This window comes from Tupaia chinensis, unplaced genomic scaffold, assembly GCF_000334495.1.
Source record: "Tupaia chinensis unplaced genomic scaffold, TupChi_1.0 Scaffold000060_1, whole genome shotgun sequence".
Classification (NCBI taxonomy): domain Eukaryota; kingdom Metazoa; phylum Chordata; class Mammalia; order Scandentia; family Tupaiidae; genus Tupaia; species Tupaia belangeri.
In genome coordinates this window covers 2135407-2142710 of record NW_006159518.1, presented here as the reverse complement: position 1 = coordinate 2142710, position 7304 = coordinate 2135407, and the positions used below count along the sequence as shown (strand labels likewise).

At 44.4% G+C, this 7304-nt stretch overlaps 1 pseudogene; it reads left to right on the top strand.

The window, feature by feature from the left end:
- The first annotated feature begins 4388 nt into the window (after positions 1-4388).
- Positions 4389-7304, top strand: part of LOC106736290 (60S ribosomal protein L34-like) — a 6937-nt pseudogene continuing 4021 nt past the window's right edge.

Sequence of the window (7304 nt, the reverse complement as noted above, 5' to 3'; positions counted from 1 at the left end):
CTGCCAGATCTGGAACTCAAACTGCGGTCAACCATGTGGGAATCCAGTGCCTTTAGCCACCATGCCATCTGCAGCCCTGAGTCACATTTTTTGTAAACTCCCATGCACCCCTAGTGAAATTCAGTGTTTTGTCCCTTTTTGCTAATTTGTCTTTTGTCAGTTTAATTTGCATGTCTCCAAAAATTTTTAAATTTTTTTGGAGATGTTTTCGCTATAGGGCGCGTGCGCTCGCCAGACAGACAGAGAGAGACAGAGAGATAGAAAGTGAGAAATCACCCCCCAGGGGGGATGGCCATGCCGCAATCCCTTCTCAGTTCTCCTCTCGGGATCTTGGGCATGCACGCACACATGCCCAGCGTGAGTTTTAAGCCACTGAGTCCGGGACGTGAACCGCAGTCGACTACGTGGGAGTCCAGCGACATAGCCATTACGCTAACTGCTGGTCCCAATGTCTCCAAATATTTAACCTAAGAGGGTAGAAGAAAAGAATGTCCTCCTCAACACCTAAGCAGATTTGTCTTGTCCATTATTCGACTAACGCAGTGCTCCCCAGGTGCTGGGGAATGAATGAAGAAGATTCCAGAACAGGGTCTCTTCCTTTGAAGAGTGAATGGATATCAACAAATAATCAGAAAGTATGGTCAGAGTGAGGAAGGGGTGTACAGTAGACAAGGTGGGAAACTTGACTTCGGAGAGTGCCAGTTCTTCTTCATACAAGGATATTTTGGAAGACCAGTCCCTTGGAATCTCCAAGTTCTTATTCCAACAGAGGAGCTACAGAGGGATATGGGGGACCCTGGAAACAATGCCAGCAGAAGCTGGGTTCTTCAAAGGGAGTACAGATTCAGATCTTCCCAACCATTTGCATTTCCAAGTTTTCAAAACAAGATTTGCAGATGTGAAAAAAAGTTTGCTTATGTTTTCTTTCCTTCTCTTTATATAAAATAATTATTTATGGAACCAGAAGATGGCATAATAGTTCCATTGCTGGACTCCCACATAGTTGACTGCTGTTCCAGTACTAGACCCGGTGACTTAATACTCACGCTGGGCACGTGTGCATGTGTGCCCAAAATTCCTAGAGGAGAATGGAGGAGAAGGGATTGCGGTGTGGCCATCTCCCTGGGGGTGGGGGTGTCTCTCTGTCTCTCCAGTGAGTGCATGTAACCTATAGCAAAAAAAATCCCTCTAAAAAAGGAATTATTTATTAATTTTATTATGATTATTTTTTAAATTTAAGCAGCTAGAGACAGAGGAGGGAGGGAAAGGGAAAGTGAAAAAGTAAGCCGCAACATCTGAGTCAACCATGGCCCACCATGTGGGAGTCCAGTGCCTTAACTACTAGGCCCCGCCTTCTCTATGATGGACATTTTTCCTTGAAACCTTACACAGATGACTGAACTCACCTCCCTCTGAGAGTGCAGGTTGCCGTTTTCGATGTGTCTGATGTTGAGTTTTGCTATGGATACCTGGCCTCATGAACTGATACTCTCTAGGGCCTTCTAAATCAGTCACTTAATGTGACAGCTACTGTTGTGGGATGGCGTCTGTGATGATATCCAGGTTCTTGGCGTTTCGGACAAAGAATTGAATGGAACACGCCAACAGCAAAAGGAAAAGGGAGTGTATTAAGTAGAAGCAAAAGTGCACTCCTGAGAGGTAGGAGCGGGCTCGGGCCTACAGAGAAAGAGTGGCTCAAAGCCCTGGCAGTTACATTCTGTGAGGTTTATAATTTTAAATATAGATTGTGTTGGTTGATCATTGGGTAGGCCCTCTCCTTGGCTATCCCAAATGTGGCTTCATCAGCTAGACATCCCCTACCGGAAATCTGCTACTGTACTCTGCCCTGACTGGCTTTTCTGTCTAGCCACAGGGGCAGTTGCTCAGCCCCCTTACCCACTTCCTTTTGCCTTGTCGTCTCTTCACATAGAAAGGGGGTGGTAGGGAGCCACTTGGCCTCCTTCATTGTTCTCTGGATGGCATGAAAAGATTTTCATAAAAAAGGAATTGGAAACTAGAATATGATGTTTTCTGTTTCTGTCATTGTCAGGAAAATAATGTCATTAAAAAAAAATCTTTTTCAATGCAACCAAATTTGCGTAGTGTGTTTTGGGGAGTGTCTTATGAAGACCAAGTAAGTGCTCTGTGAGGAACTAAGAGGAAATCATCTCTAATCTTTTGCTTTGTTTAGACCCCCGGGGGTGGAGGACTAGAAAACTGAAGCTGGATGACTAATACAGGCAGATGTCTGGATTTGTAAAGTTCAGGTGGGTGTTCATTTACAGACTGCAGACCCCTCAGTGGGAGACCGGGGTGCTCAATCCTGTGATAAGTGGTAAAGAACATTTCTTTCTAATTGTAATTAGCATTATAGTTATAATGCTAATGGTCTTTGACTTACTCCTCAGTTGGAATCCCGCCTTCCCCAGCAGATGCTGGGAGCCTGGGGTTGGGGCGGCTCCCTACCCTGGGAGGCCTTTACTGGGTGGGGGGGGGGACTCTCTCCCTCTCTTTCATACTCAGGCTCAATAAACCCAGTGGAGTTGTCATCGTGAAGGCAAAGGCTCTGTTGGGAAGGAGTATGTAAAAGAACGAAGACTTTTTTGAAGGTAAAATGTAGACTCACATCATCTTTATACTAAGTGGAAGATGTCAGAAAAATTCCATTTTATTTTTCATCTTGCCATTGAGATGATAACTCTAAAAAGGCATCTATCTTTATTTGTGCTGACCAACCTTTGAAAGAAGCCATCACTGAAAACAGGATCAACCAAGTCTTTTTTAAAGGACTATTTTGTTTCACTCTACTTATTTATGTATTTTAATTGTGACCAGAGAGGGACAGAGCAAGAGAAGGAAAGAGGGAAAGTGAGAAAGCAGACCACCAGGTCCAGGACTTGAACTGTGATTGGTCATGTGGGAGTCCAGAGCCCTTAACCACCATGCCACCTGCCAGCCCCGGCTCAGCCAAGTCTTAATAGCTATTCTGATTTGGTTCGGTTGAAACCTGAGGAAAATATCTTATCATTAGAGCTAAGTGAACACACACACACACACACACACACACACACACACGTTTTTTCCATGCAGGAAATAGAATCTCATGAAAATCAACAACAGTCCAGAAAAGATGATCAAGCATGACATTTCTTTCAGTTTACCATCCCCCTGCTTGTTTTGGTTTGGTTTAGGCTAAATGACAGATCTTTGTCATATCTAGACACGGAGTGCTCATTTTCCTGGTTGCAGTTTCATCACCTAAAATAGTGCTTGGGTATACACACATTCTTTTCTGTAATAGAAACCTGATGAACTTCAGAATTTATTTGATATATGTATTCAATAGAAGCCACTGCTCATTTTTTGCAAAAGTGGAGTAACACAGCAGCCTCCATTTGTTTTCAAATTTTTTTCTATTTTACCATCTCATTCCTCATAGCAGCCCTGTTCAGGCTGAATGGAAATATTGATACACATGAAAACAAACCCAACTTTCTTAATAAGCAAAGAAATGCATATTGTAGCAAGGTGCTGTTATATGAGCTGCTGTTATTGTGACAGGAATGAAACATATTAATCACATCCATTGTGGCTGAGGAAGAGGGACAAAGCTCCGCCCCCTGGATCCTGGTATTTTAGCCCTGGTCTTTTCTGAGACCTGATCTATTCCTGCAGTCTGGAAAGCATCCCTTGTTATAGAAAGCACCTTTCTCTTCTTTTGCTTCCATTTTTAATGTTATTATTATTTTTTTTAAAGTAAAAATATTGACTAATTTGGGTCAGCAGGTGGCACGGAGGTTAAGGTGGCTGGATCCCATATAGGGCCGACTGTGCTGTTCCTCCCAGACCTAGTGCATAAAAATCACTCCTGGTGGGGGACCAGCAGGTGGCCTGGTGGTTAAAGCACTGGCAGCTCCCACATGGCCAACCATAGTTTGAGTTCCAGACCTGGTGGCTTACTTTCTCACTTTCCCTCTCTCTCTCTCTCTGGTCAAATTACAATAAATGAAATAAATAAATAAATAAATAAATCTAAAAAAAAAGGAAGAACAAAAAGAAAAACCACTCCTGGTGTGTGTGCGTGCATGCCCAAGATCCTGAGCGGAGATGGGAGGAGAAGGGATTGCAGGGTGGTCCTTCCCCATTGGTGATAATTAGCACATGTGCCTTATTAAAAAGAAGAAGAAGAAAGAAAAAAAGACTGGACCATTGAATACTTTTGCTTTTATTTCAGCCTATTTTCACTTAGTAGCAGTTTTTACTTTTGCAAATTGATCACATACATCTTCTTGCCTTCGTGGTATTAAGGCTATCAAATGGCTTCCTAATTTTCTCCTTGGATCCTGCATGGCATCCGTTTTCAGTTGGAGGTTACAGAGGCTCACAAAATGGTATCCCCAAAGTATGGTGCTTTGGCGTGCTGAGTTCTTTGAACTGCAGAAGATTGGAAGGCCTCAGAAGCAGCATCAGAACTGAGGTCTCTCTGACCTTCTGCGGCCCTCCTGTCTCTCCCAGCCCCCAGCCTCCCCGGTGCACAGGGAGGGGGTCTCTCTGAACTGCCCTTATCTGCCTAAAGACAGATCCTCCAAAAAGGAACTCAACTGTCAGGAGTCTCTTCCCTGTGAATCTCATTAAGCAGGAAAGATTAACCCTATCACTGAAGAGACTCAAGGTCGGTAGAATGCTCAGACCCGATCACCTGTCACCCATGCATTTTTCCCCAGAACCATTTACCAAGTTGCCTACATCCCCACCCCCCACCCCTATGAAGAAGCTTCGAAGTGTCACTGGGTATTGGGTATTCCTTTTTCTTTCATGAGATAGTCCTGAGTATATAATAAATGTGTGTCCCTTTCCTCCTGTTAATCTACTTTGAGATTATTTCATAGACTTAAATTATTGAACCTCTCTCTCACCTGCAAGACTTTTTCTGTGAGCTCTCTAGATATTTTCTCCTTTTCCTTCCTCTAAGTATGATTTTACAGACCTCCAATTTCTCCCTTTCCTTTTCTGAACTTCAAATCAAAGAGAGATCTGGGCCAGCTGGTAGCATGGTGGTTAAGGCAGCTGGATGTCACATGACCCGCCACATGGGTCAGTCCCAGGGCTGGCAGCTTGAAAAACTCCTAGGTTGAGGACCAGCAGATGGTGTGGTGGTTAAGACACTGGACACTCCCATGTGGCCAACCACGATTCAAGTCCCGGACCTGGTGGCTTGCTTTCTCGCTTTCCCTCCTTCTCTCTCTCTCTCTGTCTCTCTCTCTCTCTGGTAAAATTAAAATAAATGAATAAGTAAAATTAATAACAAAAATTCTTTAAAAAAAAAGAAAAACTTGTAAGACTCATGTGTGCACATAACCAAAATCCTGAAAGGAGGGAGAAAGAAGGAGAAGGGATTGTGGTGTGGCCATCTCCCATGGGAGGTGCTTTCTTATTTTCTCTCTCCCTCTCCAAAAAAAAAGAGAGATCGATTCTCACTTGATTGTTGCTATCAGATAGTAAAGGAGCCATACAAGAACCAAACTTGATTCCATATTTGTACTTAGTTTGGGGTCTGTCTTAGTAGATTAACCTTCAGGAAAATCAGTCTTTAACTTCTGTCTTGCATTTCCTTCATAATAAACCTTACAGAGCCTAAGCTTTTACCTCCCTCACACTGCATCTAGCCTACAGCCTAAATAAGGGAAGGGAATAACCACCAGCTGAGTCTTTGCAGTTACAGGCTATGGAGACAGGGAAGGGAGAGAGGCCACCAGGTCCCTCCTGAACAACTGGCAAAGATTTTACCAACTTAAGCACCACAAGTCACATGTAGATTCTGATTTTGTTTCCTTTTTCTTTGAGAGATTTTTTTTCTCATAGGATGTGTACGTTAGCCTGAGAAATAGAGAGACAGAAAGCAAGAAATCACCCTCTGGGAGGATGGCCACACTGCAATCCCTCCTTTCTCTTCTCGGGATTTTGGGCATGCACGTGTACACACACACACACACACCTGGCGTGAATTTTAATCTGCCGGGTCTGGGACTTGAACCATAGTCAAGAATGTGGGAATCCAGTGACATAAACATTACATCATCTGCTGGTCCCAACCCTCATTTTTTTTCTTTAAAAGCTTCTGTGATGGGGACCAGCAGATGTGGTAATGGTTACATCCAGCACATCACTGGATTCCCATGTAGTTGACCGCGGTTCTAGTCCTGGACCTGGCAGGACTAGAACCTCACACCGGCTGTGTGTGTGTGTGTGTGTGCCTAAAAATCCCCAGAGGAGAATGGAAGAGAAGGGATTGAGGCACGGCCATCCCCCTGGGGGGTGGGGGGGTGATGTCTCACTTTCTGTCTCTCTGGCAAGCCCACATGTCCCATAGCAAGAAAATCTCTTTAAAAGAAAGAAAGAAAAGTCCTGTGATGTGCTAGCCTGTGGCATGGTGGTTAGGGTGGTTGGATCCCACATGGCTGACTTTGGGGCTAGAGTCCTAGGCACATTGGGTATATGTGCATGCCCAAAATCCAGAAAGGAGGGAGAGATGGAGGAGAAGGGGGTATGGTGTGACCATTCCCCAAAGGGGATGCTTTTTCACTCTCTCCCCAACCCTGCAAGAATATGCACCTTCCATCAAATTTTTTTAAAAGGGGACCAGCAGTTAATGTAATTGCTATGTCGCTGAACTCTCATGTAGTCAACCGCAGTTCAAGTCCTGGACTCGGTGGCTTAAAACTCATGCTGGGTGTGTGTGTGTGCGTGCCCAAGATCCCGAGAGGAGAATGGAGGAGAAGGGATTACGGTGTGGCCATCCGTGGGGGGAGTGATTTCTTTTCTTTTCTTTTCTTTCCTTTTCTTTTCTTTTCTTTTCTTTTCTTTTCTTTTCTTTTCTTTTCTTTTCTTTCGTTTTCTTTTATTTTGTAAAGATTTATTTATTTTTAATGTGTTATTATCATTATTCTTCCATTTTGACCAGAGAGACAGAGAGAAAGGGAGAATGAGAAAGCAAGCCTACAGGTTTGGGACCTAAACCATGGTCAGCCAGGTTGGAGTCCAACGCTTCACCGCCACACTCCCTGCCAGCCCTGGGGAGTGATTTCTTACTTTCCTTCTCTTTTTCTCCAGCTTGTGCATGTGTCTTTGGCAAAAACTTAGAAAAAGAAATGTGGGAACCAGCAGTGAGCATAATGGCTATGTCGCTGGACTCCCACGTAGTCAGCTGCGGTTCGCGTCCCCGACCCGGTGGCTTCAACACTACGCCGGGCGCGTGTGCGTGCGTGCCCAAGATCCCGAGAGGAGAATGGAGAAGGGATTGCGGC